Genomic DNA, 15,227 nt, shown 5'->3' with positions numbered 1-15,227 from the left:
TTATTGATTATTCAACTGCTTTCGATCGAGTGGATAGACCGACTCTGTGGAACAAGTTGAGGAGGTTGGGTATCCCCGAACAATTGCTTCAGGTTGTCGTTAATCTCCACACTAAGACATGGTGCCAAGTTCAAATGGGGGACGAAAAAGGCTTGACCAAAATAATCCGCACGTCCAATGGGCTCAAACAAGGGTGCCTTTTAGCACCGATCTTATTCTCATTGAACCTTAGTGATCTACCTCTTCATCTGCAACAAGGCTCTAGTTTGCCCCTAAAAATTGCTGCACAAAGCATACACGCCTTGTTATATGCTGACGATATAGTAATGTTGGACCTTACGCCCTTTGGCGAATACTCGAAAGACAACTTCTTAATTCCCAACCTAAATAAAACAAAAGTGGTTTCATTCTCTGGTAGGAAAAAAAGTGTTAAGTACTGTTGGAGGCTTGGAGGAGAAAATGTAGAAGAGGTCGAGGAATACACCTATCTTGGTAGGATTTTCTCAAAGAATTTGAAAAACACTAAGCAAATCAACCATCTAAAAACGAAATCCGAATTACATGCTGGGGCCCTCTCGAGACTGTATTCGGCCACTGGGAATAGGCATTTCTCCACATTGCTAAAAGTATATAGAGTAAAGATACCCCCTGTTTTATCGTATGCCACCTAACATATTACAATAAAACAGTGGTCCTACATGGATCAAAAAGAAGGGAAAATACTAAAGAAAATTTTGAAGGTCTCTGAATCCATACCGGTGCAAGCGCTAAGACTTGAATTTTCGATTACTAGTTCTTATGCTACGGCGGTAGCTAACGTTATTAGGTGGGCTTATAACCTCCTTCATGCTAAAGAAGGTTCACTACGATTCATGTTAAAAATCGAGACTTTTGATCAAGACGCTTCACATCTAATCTTTTTTAGAAACATGACAGTGGCATTTCAATTAGCTAGAATCAGTACTGAAATCTTGTTAACCTGGTCACCCTCACAACTCAAACTTTTCTTAAAATGTTTTACCCCTAAATTGAGTTTTGACCTCGATCATTCACATTGTAGTAATCTATCTCTGTACAAACCTTATACTGACTCATTGGAGTATAAGCAAGAACAGTCATACCTAGTGTTTTCCCTTACTCATGGCGCAAGGAGAGCAATTACAATGCTGCGTTTGGGTATATTACCCGTGTTAACTTTTACATCAAGATGGACTTCAGGTGGATCCCCGTTATGTACTCTTTGTCAAGGGGGATATCAGAACATTGAGCACCTTTAATTTATATGCCCAAACGTTAACGTAGTAATAGCTCGGTCAAGATATCTGGATCCTATATATCGGAAATGTAGAGTTGCAACTGCAAAAGAATTGTTACTTGTATGTAAACAACCTCCTAATGAATTTGTTTGTTATAATTTCTACACATTTTTAAAACTTTTTTTGACATTATATTGACTTGTAAAGAATCCTGTTTGTGTTTGTATAATATTTGTGGTCCTCAGTCGAGTACCAAATCAAATAAAAACTTTTGTACTTTTGTACTTTTTTGTACTTTATTAAACTTACATACTGTTCCTTGAACAGATGAACAGGTTTAGCTAATTTTCAGATGAGGACGTACACCTATCCAATGTTTAAGCACCAGTATGTACATACTTTAATGTTTGGTTCCATGTTAAAGCACAAAATAGCCACAGCGAGTGCTGAGGACCCACAGTAGCCTAACATTGATTATTTTCTAGTGTCGGGTAAAATGTGTGCGAGTACCTTGACAATGTCAAGTTGCGTGTGTTGCTAGGTGCAGTGTGCGCCATCTGGCAGTGCAAAAGCCCAAGACTGATGCCTGCTCTCTTATCAGTTATGAATTCACCAGCATCAGTCATTCACCACAACAACACCATATGAACTTCAAATGATGTGTAAGCGTCATGACAATAGAAGATCATTATGACCATGCTATGCACCAATTTTTCTGGGGATATAGTGGTGGGATTCTTCTGGTAATCAGTGTATTTATACACGCCTTGTTCTGATGCCAATCAGAATACTTGTACACACCCAGTCCTTTACAGCTTCCACTTTAGACATTAGACTTCACCGTTCTGCCCGCATATTGGGGCCTACCCTGGAGGGCAGAGGGGGCGGGGGGGGAGCAACGACCACAGACAAGATGATAAAGTGTGACAAAGGCCACTTTATTGGAAGCAGGTGCATCCTAAATCAACAAACCTGGCCTGTGCCGAACAAAACTACCCCTCACTAAATAAGAACTGCCTGACCAACCCCCCCACCCCCTCCCCTAAATGATTTTCCCCATTTCACATACACAACACCCACAACATACCGCCGCATACCACCTGAACCATGCCTCGTTACCAACTTTGACCTTCCTTGAACTCAGTGATCCTCCCCCTTTATCAAAACAAGCCCAGGCCTCCTACCCTTCATGCCCCTTTTAACTCTAGGAAAAGCGCCACTCGAAAGCCACTTAGTGACTTTTGACCCCCCCATAGGAACCCCCCCTTTGGATACCTACGCACCCCCAAAGCCAAATCCAGGGCCTCTTTCATCTGAACTATATACAGCTCCATCCCGTACTGAGACAAGTGCAACCCGTCCTCTCTGAAAAAATACATCGTCCCATAATTCAGCTCCGGGTGCTCCATACGCCCAATCCCTTCTTTCGTACAAAAGTCCTTCATGTCCCTGTTGATTTTTCTCCATGCTCTATCTATAGCCCCTGGGCACCCTGCCCCCCTCCAGACTCTTCTGGGGATGAACTCCGACCATATCGCGTGACACCCCGCCTACCTCTGTTTAAACTCCAGGAGGTTCCTCTTCATTCGTTTCACTAAGACCAAACCTTTGCTCACCACCAAATCATTCTCCCCCACGTGTACCAACACCACATGCGGGCACACCCCCCCTCGCACCAGATTGTTCAAAACCGGCATCAATTCGTGCCAACGCATTCCCCCTTTGCCCCGCCAATGACACCTAAACAGTCCGTCGTTCAACTCCAAATTCAAATTACGGTTCCTGTCCCATTCAGCCCTTTCCGCTCTCTTAACAAATGAGTGCCCCACAATGTATATCTGCATCATCGCCGCCGCCGGTCCCGCCACAGCACCTGGAAAGACACACATGTAAGAGGGCGGAAACACATCCTTGTTACAGCGTCCCGCATACCCCCCGTAACAGCACATACGTCTTGTAACAACCCGACTTCCATCTCCCCAGACGTTTGATGTCCTTAGCCCCCCACCCCTGTCGCGCCGCGTCCATCGCCGCTCCTATTCTAAAGGAATGCGTTCTGAACGCCTTGGGGTCCTCACCCATGAACCGTAGGGCGTGCCGCAGAACCCACAACGCCTGACCCACTGTCACCCTACCATCCGACACGCAACCAAAAAACTCCCCCCGACATCCTTTGCCCGACCGCCAAATGCTCCCCCCACTCCGCTGGCCCCACCCCGTCCCGCCTCTCCGGCCCCATCACCACCCATGTCCCCACCCCTCTCTGATCCGTCTTGGAACGCCGTAAACGCACCGCGACCTCCCTCGCCCGCACCTCAACATCCCCCCAGAGCACTTCCGGTCCTCCCTACAGGCCTACCAATTCCGAAATTCGAAAAGCTCCAAAGAACAGCCAGGACATGAGCGTAGCAAACAGCACTGTCTCCCCCTCATCGCGACACACCGATGGCAACACCCGCAGTAGTCTCCCCAGCATCTCCTCCGCAATGGGCCGTCTCTGACTCACCCGGGAACCTCTCTCTCGTGCCCCCAACTCTCCCACCGACGGGGAATACCACCACCACATCTTCCCCATGAACGCCACCGCCAACAGCTTGCCCGCAATCGTCACCCGTGACAAGCCCTTATCCATCAAGGCTAACATGAAACGCACCACCTGCTCTACCCGCCGCCATCGGTCCCCCTGCCTTACCGCTCCAGACTGCCGAAATTCCTCCCAGGCCTGAACATACGCCTTCCACGTGGACGCCGCCACAGACGCCCTCACCAGTCGAACGACCCTGCGTCTCCCACCGACCACAGCTCCCCCGGTACCGGCGTCTTGGTCTCCTCCGCCTCCGTGGCTAGCCCATGCAACCTCTGCCACTGTGAACGAGACAAATGCATCCGCAATGCCATTGTCCACCCCGCCACGTGTCGGGCCTGAAACAATATTTCATGCTCGAGCCAGCGCAGAACAAACACCCTCATCAGCTTCAGCACCTGAACATCCCACGCCGACTGCCTGTTGACCGCCTGCACCACCGACATGTCCGCCAACAAAAGGTCCACCCCGCGCGCACCACCCGACACTCAAAATTCAGGTGACCCAACAGCACCTGCACCTCCCGTACCGTCACCTTCCGCCTGTCCAACATGCCGCTCACCAACGCCAGCATTGCTGCCCTCTTGTCATCCGGCAGGCACGCTTCCATGGCTGCGGAGTCGAGCTCTATGCCTAGAAATGACAGCACCGTACTACGCCCTTGCGTCTTCTCTGGCGGCGCCAGGGGAACCCCCAGGTAACCCATTAAGTCCTGAAAATTGTGCAGCAGCCGCTGACAATCCGTCGAACCGGGCCGTCCCACCAAAAAGAAGTCATCCAAGTAGTGCGTCACCGTCTCGGAGCCTGTGCGCCAGGAAAAAGCCCACTGCAGAAAAGAGCTGAACCGTTCAAACTACGCACATGAAATCAAGCACCTCATCGGCAGCGCCTTGTCCACAAATATACCACCTTCGAATTGGATTCCCAACAACTGGTAATCCTCGGGGTGCACCGGGAGCAACCTGAAAGCCGACTTGATGTCACACTTCGCCATCAACGCCCCCGGGCCTTCCGCCGCCACAATCTTCCGTGCCACGTCCACCGACGAGTACGTGACCGACGCGAGATCCGCCGCTATGAAGTCATTCACCGACGCCCCCTTCGGCCATGACAAGTGCTGTATCAGCCGGAACTGCCCCGGCTCCTTCTTGGGGACCACCCCAATCGGGGAGATGATCAGATTCGGCATCAGCGGCTCAGCGAAGGGGCCTGACATCCGGCCTTCTTTCACCTCCTTGAACAGCTTGTCCCGCACCACACCTGTGTGTGCGCGCACCAACTTCAAATTCTCCGCCCAGCGCGCAATCCGTGGTCCCTCGTATCCCAACCGGAAACCCTCCCCGAAGCCCCAACACAGCACGGCCGCATCGTCCGCCCGCGGGTAGGCCGCCAGTAACGGCTCCAGCCTGTTCAGTTTAACCGGCGTATGAGCCTTTTCCCACTGCTCCTCCTCCCCCCCTGCCTCCCCCTGTCTCCCTGCTTGCTTGCCCGCTGCTGCGTGTTGCTGTCCCGCCGCATGCTGTTGACCCGACGCGCCTCCAACTCCCCAGCAGCGCAACACTGGGTGTCGACGCCCGCACTTAGAGCACTCGTGCCTAAAACGGCACACTTGACGGCCACAGGCCCCCTTGTTGAAATCCCAACAAGCTCCGACTGAGCTCTGTCCGGAGCTCTCCCCCTGCCCCACCCCTCCCCGGGTGGGGCGAGCCGAAAAGGGGGTCGGCACCAGAGGCAGCCCGCTCGCCGTATACACCGAGCGACCAAACTTCTACCCTCCCATCGTCTGCTGATACAAGTTGTAGTCCAGCTCCCCCCACTTCGCCTCCGGGTCCGCCGCCATTCGCGCTTGAAACTCCTCATCATAGTGTGACCAAGCGTAACCGCCATATGTCACCTGCGCCCTCCGGACCACGTCCATATATTTGAACAATGCCACGGACCTGTCCGGGTACTTTTCGCAGTACACGCTAGCGTAAATCAGGAACGCAGCCGACCAACTGTCAATTGTCAGCGGCAACTTAGGGCGCCTTGCCAACTCCTGTTCCTCCTCCTTGGAACCCTCCTTGGCCGTTAGCTCCCTGTGAAGGAGCTTCAACAACTCCACGTACTCTCCCCTCCAGATCTTCTCCTTCGTCGCCATGGAGAGAAGCGCCCCCAGCGGCTTCGTCACCCCCATGTATGGGAGCTTACGCACCGGCACCATGCAACTCTCCCTCCACCTGGTGCCCATGCCCGCCGCCGCACTCCCCGCTGGTGCGCTCCCCTGTCCACTCCCTCCGGCGGCCTCAGCCTCCAACAACGGTGATGCCCCCTCCGTGCCTACCCCCGCATCCGTGACATAGCGCCCTTTTACCAACCGTACGGGTCTTCCCCCCGTGCCTCCGTCCCCACCGAGACCTGCGCGCTGCGCTTCCTGCCCAAACGACTCCCCGCTCCGTCTCCCATCTTACCTGGCGTCAAGGTCGGCGTCCTCACCGGATCCCGCCGCCTAACCAGTGGAGCTGAGGGGGTCATCACCCTGGGCACGTCCAGCCGCGGCCGTACCTGTAACACACTGTCAACAACATTACAACCCCCCCGTCCCTGATCTCCCCCTCTTCCTCTGAATCTCCTCCGTCACCACACCATTCGCGTTCACTCACCGGGATCTCCACTCGACTCAACCCCGCCTTCTCCCTACATATGTCCATCAATGCACCCAGATCACCCACCACTCTCTTTCTGGCCGCCAAACATGACCCTCTCTAAGCGTTCACAATCTCGTCACGTGCACCCCGCCACCCAGCGGCCATTATGACCCTTCGGGGGTGGGCGGGCGGGGACCGCGTTCTCCTGCCAGGTCCCACGTTGGAGCACGACCGCCCGTAAAAGGCAGAGCCGGCCCATCCTCTCAGTGGACCGGAGCTGCAAGCTGCTCACCCGAGCGCCTCTCCCATTGCTCCTGCCAAGGAAAGAACGTGGAGTCCAGCATGCCGGGGAAACAACGTCCCCCCTGCCCCACAACTGTGCCCCCTTCGCCCCATCCCCCCGCGGCCCCCGCCCTGAACCCGCCGAATGCCCTCCTCGGGTCGCCAGACGATCCTGCCACACCCCCCGGGCCCCCCCCATTTCCCACCCACCCCACTACCCCCAAGGCGCCTTCCACGGATCCCCACTGGCCCCCATCCTGGGCCCCCCCAGGTCGGCCCCCCACCCCAGGCACCCCAGCCCCACCCCGTCGCGCTCTGTCCACTTCAACCCCCACCTCCTCCCCGTCCCACCCCCAGGCTACCCCCCACGCCCTCCCCCCATCACTCCTGGCCTCCCCTCACTGCCCTTCCCCCCCACACCCCTCCCCCCCAGACCCCCTCCCCCTCTCACCTCGCCCCCCGACCAGGGACGGCGGCCTGCTTGGTCCCACCATGACCCCGTCCTCACCGGACGAAGACCCCAGTCCAAAGCCGTATCCTCGCCCGCCAGGCCCCCCCTCCCCCTCCTCCTCTGATTCCTCAATTAATAAAGGCGAAAGCCCGCCCCCTAGCCCCCAGGCCCCAAAGCCCCCCGGAGTTATGAGTGCACTACTTCATATATTACAAACTGCAGTTTGTGAATAGGCCCCTTAGTGTCAATGTGTGGTATTGACAGAGAGACAGTGATAGTGAGAGCAAATACTGGACTCAAGCAGCAGAGTTAGGGTAAAGCACACAGCTAGACTCTGAGAGAAAGAAAAATAATTATTACAGTATTTGATGCTTTTGATTATGTATTTGCTTTTAGCAGTATTACTCTAACACAAAGTTGTTGAACTATAAACGTTTCTCGTGGCTCTTCATATCTAATTAGAGAAAGAGAGACAAGGAGCTGCAGACTCAGAAACAGAGACACAAAGTGAGAAAGAGGAAGAGCAAGAAAATGAGAGAACGGGGATAAGAGGGAACAAAATGAGAGAGAAAGAGAGTAGGATCGAGAAAGAGATCTAGAGCACAGTAGTGAGAGACTAACAAGTATGACCACTGATTTAATTTCATTTCATTTCATTTCATTTCATTTTCCAATCTTTATTTCGACCATTTGGTCATAAAAGATACACATCGAATAAAATCACATGGATTCTGTCAAATACAGTAAGATATCAATACATGATTTTAAAATCAGTACACACAATATAAACAGTTATTTTTAAGAATTTGAAACAATTCTAAAATCTACCCAGCATTTTTTAAAAGACGATTACGCGTATACCATACGTTCGTAAAGAATTTGGAAAGTGCAAAGACGGTTGGGCCAGAGACGTCAGATTTTAAAATCCTGTACATAGGTGTGTATTCCCTGCCACCCAAATTCTTAATCAAAGGGAGCAGCCAATGCTTTCTGGCTGCCTTATAGGCTGGGCAGAAAATGATCACATGCAGATCATTTTCCTCCTTATCAACACAGAGAGGACAGTACTTAGTGGAAGGGACTTGTGACCAGGTGCTTGAAAAGGATCGAAAAGGCAATGTGCCGTATCTCCACTGGAGAAATAACTTCCTGGTCAGTATAGGATATATGGGATCAAAAGCCTTCTCAAGTCTGTAGAGATCCTTGGTTTGCAGGAATGTGGAAGAAAGGGACCCCTCTATCTGGGTAGCTAATACCCTTGCCCTTTTATGTTCGTGATACAGATTCGCCAGGGATCTCTTAGAGATTCCTGGTGCTGCATTAGCTGGTTCGGTCCACAATTCCGGGAGCCCCAGATCAATACAGGTTGACTGGATGTTTTGGACCCAGGGGATACTGAGAGCCTTAGGGTGCTTTAATAGTTCAGCCAGTTCCGCCCTGTAATCGGCGAGATCATCGCCGCTCCATAGCCTACGCCAGAAGGCTATGGGTCTTAGACTTATCTCATCGGCAAGTGGCCGTAACCCTAGATCAAGCCTCAGAGGGAGGAGTGGGGTGCTAGGGGGAAGTGCAGTTATTTGTCTAATAAACCTATTTTCCGTAGAAGACAGGTTCCGACAAGGAGTGTGGCCCCACAGTTCGGCCCCATACAGAATTGCCCCCCTGGCCTGGGCCTTGTATATCTGGATTAAGGACCCCAGGGGGCGATAGGTCGAACCGGTCATCATCCGGGATATACCCCCGGTAATTTGAACTAATTTAAGGTTGGCCCTGCTCTGATGAGTCCCCCAGGTCATATTTTCATTTAGCGTCACGCCGAGGTATTCAAACGTGGCTACTCTTTCCAGCCGCACTACTCCCAATTGGGGATTCGGGCGTTGCTTAGGGCTCGGATTCAGTACCATATATTTAGTCTTTGTGGCGTTGATTTCCAGCCCTCTATCCTGACAGAAGGCCACAAAGGCATCAAGTATCCTTTGGATGCCCATGGGTGTTTTAGAGATCAACAGTGTGTCGTCCGCAAACATTATTGCGGGCACACTGTTGCCATTTAGTTTGGGGGCATCTGTATAGTTGGTGGCATTAAGATGGGCGATTACCCCGTTGACGAAGAGGCAAAACAGGGTCGGCGCCAGCACACAGCCCTGTCTTACCCCTCTGCCAACGGGGAATCTATCAGTCAGTTCCCCCAACCTCCCACACCTCACCTGGGCATAATTATTATGATGCAGCCTCTGCAAGGTCAATAAAATATCTGGTGGTACACCCATCCCTGCCAGAATGATCCAAAGTTTTCCCCTGGGCACGAGGTCAAAGGCGGCCCGTAGATCCACGAAAATCGTGTACAAACTACCGCCCTCGAACCTCACTGTCCTCCAATAGACCAGATTCAATCTGAAGACCTGATCCACGGTCGATACCCCTTTTCTAAAACCTGCCTGATATGGACTAAGGGCGCCCACCTCCTCTATCCATTCCTGGAGCCTATTCAGGAGAACCCTGCCGAACAGCTTCTGTGCTACGTCTATCAGGCTGATCGGTCTGTAGTTGGCTGGGAGGAGGGGGGATCCCTTTTTAAAAATCGGGACCACCTCAGCCCCCAGCCAAGTACTAGGGATTTCCATCCCACCGAGGATGCCGTTAAAAAGAGCAGCGAGGTAAGGCGCCCAGACGGTGGGCTCCTGCTTGAACAGGTCTCCCGGTAGCCCATCCAGTCCAGGCGCCTTCCCCGAAGCCAGGCCTGAAATAGCGGCAGTGACCTCGTTCAATGTTATTAGGTCCGCCTGAGGACCCTGCCTCTCCTGTTCAATTAACGCAGGAAGTTCTCCGGGCTCAGCACTATATAGTGACTGGAAATGGTCCTGCCACACTCCAGGAGCTATATTAGGCTCCACTGCCGAGTGTAGGCTCCCTGATCCCCCGTTCACAACCCTCCAGAACAGGCGTTGATCTTGTATTACTAGGGCCTTTGTGAGTTCTTCCCACTGGTTTTCCTCCCATTCAATTTTGGCCTGAGCAAGAAGCTTCTTATACGCTTGCCTGCATTGCTTAAGGTGTTCCCCTCCTGTACCCTCCTTAATTACTCCAAGGAGTTCTGTTTTCGCCCGTCTACAGGCTGCGTTATACCATTGTGTTTTGCCTTGGAGCCTCTCCCTTGGCTTTCGTAAATTGCAAGTAAAGTGGGGTGCCGCCACTTTTATAAGCTCCTCATGGGCTTTAGACAGTTTGCTCCTTATATCTATTTTATTTGCCACACTGTCAAGATCCCCAACAATTTCCAGAATAGGGGTAATCTCTGCATAAAACAGTGGGAGTTTATCCTTATTTGTGACCATTTGCTCCCACCTGATTCTTTTCCTACTATTCTCTAAGAGGAGCATGGGGTGCTTCTCTTCCTCATGGGTCAGTGGGGCCTGAGGTGCTGGGTGGACAAGGTCTAACTCGAGGGCATTGTGGTCACTGTCTATCCTGTCTATTACCCTGAAATCCTGTATTGTTGACCACCTCGCTAATTGGACCAAAACATAGTCCAAATGAGATTCTCTTCCCCGACGGTTGTAAGTATTTTTACCTGGTCGGTCGGATTTAATTCGCCCATTACACGCTCTGAGTCCAAACCTTAACGTCAGGGCTGTAATTTGCAGCGCCAGTGGGGACCAAGCTTTCGGGGATGGCACATCAACCCATGGTACTGCCCACCTGTCTTCTTCTTCAGATAAAAACCCTTCCTGGATCCCGGGGAGTGGCTCATAATGAGAATTAAAATCCCCGCCCACCACACAATAAGAATCAGTCGACAGACCAGATAAAAAGTTCGAGAGTTCATCAAAGGTCGGTGATTCTTTTGCCCTTCCGGTCGGCCTGGAATAGATATTGACCAGCAGGAGGTTAGCTTTATTTGGCCATGTTAGAAAAACCGCAAGGATGTCATCAGAGTTACATGGGAGCCGTGTAGCCACACAGCCCAGGTGAGCAGCAACCCACGTCGTGAGGCCCCCTGATGGGCGGCCTTTGCCTTCCCACCTAGCTGAGATATAAAATGATGAATAACCTTGATGGCCATAGTCCTCTCTGGCCCAAGTTTCCTGGAACATGCATATGTCACCAGTCTCTATATACTTTGCCCAGGCCGGGTCTTCCAATTTATTAGCTAGTCCCGCGATGTTCCAGGAGATTATCTTCAAGTGTTCAGAGGAGGCAGGTGCCATGCCATGGAGGTTGGAGGTGGTAAGTCCGGGCTCCACTTCAATGGCGGGGCCTGTAGCGGTGGCAACAGAAACTGCATGTGGCACCGGGGGTCTCGGCTCCCCATTGCCCACAAGAAGGGGAACCATGGTTGTCCCCTCAGCAACAACTACCCCATCAGTGGCTAGGTGAAGAGGTTCAGTTCTGCCATGGTCTGATACAGCTGGATCATTCAGTGGGCCAGCGGATAGAGCAGGGGACACAGTGGGAGGTTCCAGGAGGCCACAGGAGCCCGTGACCCCTGGCACTGTCTTATAGACAGTGAGTCAGTCAACCCCATCCAGATCGTTCAAACAATTAAAGCGATTAAAATCGCAAAAAGGTGTGTCCGGCGGTTGAAAATACGGTCGTTGTACAAAACCCTTATGCTTGCGTCTGTATTCCACCCTTGTCCAGTCATCGTGTGTTGGTACCTGGTGCCTGGGAATCGGTGGAAAGAAAAAAGATACGGGGAGGGTCTGTATGGTGGAATCAAGGGATCGATTCATTCCTCCACAGATGTGTCGAACCGTGCCTGGATCTTTAAAAGTTACCATAATACAGTCCCCCACTATGGTTTTCCTGGTCTTCCCTAGCCATGGGACCCTTCTCACCATGATGATTTCGTTATTAAAATGAGATGGCAAGGGTCGGTTCCAGTTAAGCCACTTAATTACCTTTTTCTTAAGAGACTGATAATCCTCATTTTCCCCTGATCTTAAATGGGGGGCACCAGCTAAGACCACCATTAATCTATTAGTTTCAGGCGGGAGGTCTGGCCTCCGTGGTCTTGGGATTGGGCATGCGGGCGTAGGTGGGGGGGTGTTAACCCGGTCTTGATGTATTCCCGAGGACTCTATTTGAGAGCTATGGGGGGCTAAATCCGGTGGGTGGGTAGGTCTATTACTTTGGTTAATATGTCGTGCCTGGAGTTGAATGGCCATAAGGGGTTGCAGAGGGGGGGCAGGTGACGGGTTTCTGGGGGGAGCTTTATTAGCATTAGTTGCAACTTCTGCTTTAGACGGATCCCCAGCAGAGGAGTGGGTTCCCACTAGCTTTGCCTGCTTACTAACCAGAGTGTTCAAAGTGGTAAGAGAGGTTTCTATTAGGGTTAACCTAATCTCAACTTTTTTTAAACTGTCGGTAATGGGCTGCAAAAGGGAACGCAGTAGGAATTCGATGCTCCCCTTGGCAGAGGGTGGAAGGTTTGGGTTCGACAAAATAACCTCTTGGTCTTTGGTAATCGCAGTTGTACTGGGGGTTGGGGGCTTAGGGGGTGGGATAATAGGCACTATATCCGTAGGCTTCTCCGGTAGAACAGTATTAGTGCGTTTCTTGCCAAAATCGAGATGTGATATTTTAGATTTCCCCCACCCCCCCAATGTTTTCCGAGCACGTTTACTAGGTGGGGGCCTATGTAACTCCACCACTACATTTAATTTGGACTTGTTCTTGTTAGCCAATTGCATAGATGGCAGTTGGGTTATCAGGTTAACAGGAGTATGGGAAGACTCGTGAGGGACTAACTCTGTGTTTATTTCAACCAATAACCCCGGGGTAGAGGAAATTTCCCTTAGTAGGACGGGAAAGTCCTCAAGTGTTGAATTAGTTAAACTGCCAGGTGGCGTGCTTACTTCTTGAGTGGTGGGGTAAGGGATGATATCAGTCGAGGGCCTGGTTTTCATAAATTCAATGGAGCGCCTGCGCTCTGCCCTACGTTTCTCAAGCGAACTTTCCTTGTCCACCTCTCCTTTAGTGGCTTTAAAATAATTATCCAAAGTCCCAGAGAAAGGGGCACCATCCCTTGGGGGAGTTTCCCGTGATGGAGGCGAAGGCATTGCCTTAGTTGAGAAGATAAGGGAAATCAAAAGAGTGGGCCCAGCCCAGCCTCCTTCGGCCACTGACGGCCAAAGACGGTCCCGCCCTTGTCCCGGGCTTCTCCCGGGACGCTCCCGCGCGCTCCCGCGCAGCGGTCTCTTTGGTCCAACTTATATCCTCGATAACAATTGGGTGATTGTTGGGGGTGGGGCGACGAGGGAGAGCGGCCCAGGTGTTACGGGCGCGAGGTAGGCTGAGACTCTTGGGAGACTGAGTCCAGCCCCTCCTGCTCGCAGCCCTCGCAGCCCCTAGCCCCGGATGGAAGAAAGTACAGGTACACCCAAATTCCGCAGCGCCCCTGGACGATGCGGGACCTGCGCAGCGGGTTCCGCGAGGCGTGGGGTTGAAAGCTGGCCAGGAGAGTCCACAGATCCTTTGAGTCACAGGATAGGCTGCAAGTAATGTCCCACGAAGAGGAGAAATCCGACGGCTTTCAGCAGTGTGTTGGGGGCGGGGCGACGAGGGAGAGCGGCCCAGGTGTTACGGGCGCGAGGTAGGCTGAGACTCTTGGGAGACTGAGTCCAGCCCCTCCTGCTCGCAGCCCTCGCAGCCCCTAGCCCCGGATGGAAGAAAGTACAGGTACACCCAAATTCCGCAGCGCCCCTGGACGATGCGGGACCCGCGCAGCGGGTTCCGCGAGGCGTGGGGTTGAAAGCTGGCCAGGAGAGTCCACAGATCCTTTGAGTCACAGGATAGGCTGCAAGTAATGTCCCACGAAGAGGAGAAATCCGACGGCTTTCAGCAGTGTGTTGGGGGCGGGGCGACGAGGGAGAGCGGCCCAGGTGTTACGGGCGCGAGGTAGGCTGAGACTCTTGGGAGACTGAGTCCAGCCCCTCCTGCTCGCAGCCCTCGCAGCCCCTAGCCCCGGATGGAAGAAAGTACAGGTACACCCAAATTCCGCAGCGCCCCTGGACGATGCGGGACCCGCGCAGCGGGTTCCGCGAGGCGTGGGGTTGAAAGCTGGCCAGGAGAGTCCACAGATCCTTTGAGTCACAGGATAGGCTGCAAGTAATGTCCCACGAAGAGGAGAAATCCGACGGCTTTCAGCAGTGTGTTGGGGGCGGGGCGACGAGGGAGAGCGGCCCAGGTGTTACGGGCGCGAGGTAGGCTGAGACTCTTGGGAGACTGAGTCCAGCCCCTCCTGCTCGCAGCCCTCGCAGCCCCTAGCCCCGGATGGAAGAAAGTACAGGTACACCCAAATTCCGCAGCGCCCCTGGACGATGCGGGACGCGCGCAGCGGGTTCCGCGAGGCGTGGGGTTGAAAGCTGGCCAGGAGAGTCCACAGATCCTTTGAGTCACAGGATAGGCTGCAAGTAATGTCCCACGAAGAGGAGAAATCCGACGGCTTTCAGCAGTGTGTTGGGGGCGGGGCGACGAGGGAGAGCGGCCCAGGTGTTACGGGCGCGAGGTAGGCTGAGACTCTTGGGAGACTGAGTCCAGCCCCTCCTGCTCGCAGCCCTCGCAGCCCCTAGCCCCGGATGGAAGAAAGTACAGGTACACCCAAATTCCGCAGCGCCCCTGGACGATGCGGGACCCGCGCAGCGGGTTCCGCGAGGCGTGGGGTTGAAAGCTGGCCAGGAGAGTCCACAGATCCTTTGAGTCACAGGATAGGCTGCAAGTAATGTCCCACGAAGAGGAGAAATCCGACGGCTTTCAGCAGTGTGTTGGGGCGGGGCGACGAGGGAGAGCGGCCCAGGTGTTACGGGCGCGAGGTAGGCTGAGACTCTTGGGAGACTGAGTCCAGCCCCTCCTGCTCGCAGCCCTCGCAGCCCCTAGCCCCGGATGGAAGAAAGTACAGGTACACCCAAATTCCGCAGCGCCCCTGGACGATGCGGGACCCGCGCAGCGGGTTCCGCGAGGCGTGGGGTTGAAAGCTGGCCAGGAGAGTCCACAGATCCTTTGAGTCACAGGATAGGCTGCAAGTA

General features: G+C 53.1%; 1 long non-coding RNA gene across 1 annotated transcript in view; it reads left to right on the top strand.

Moving 5' to 3' along the window:
- The window catches only part of LOC144785482 (uncharacterized), a 109,468-nt gene that overhangs the window by 43,570 nt on the left and 50,671 nt on the right, over positions 1-15,227 (top strand). The window lies entirely within an intron of this gene.

Source organism: Lissotriton helveticus, chromosome 10, assembly GCF_964261635.1.
Source record: "Lissotriton helveticus chromosome 10, aLisHel1.1, whole genome shotgun sequence".
NCBI classification, from domain to species: Eukaryota; Metazoa; Chordata; class Amphibia; order Caudata; family Salamandridae; genus Lissotriton; species Lissotriton helveticus.
The sequence above is the reverse complement of the archived record's forward strand: the minus strand, read 5'-3'. Positions and strand labels throughout refer to the sequence as shown.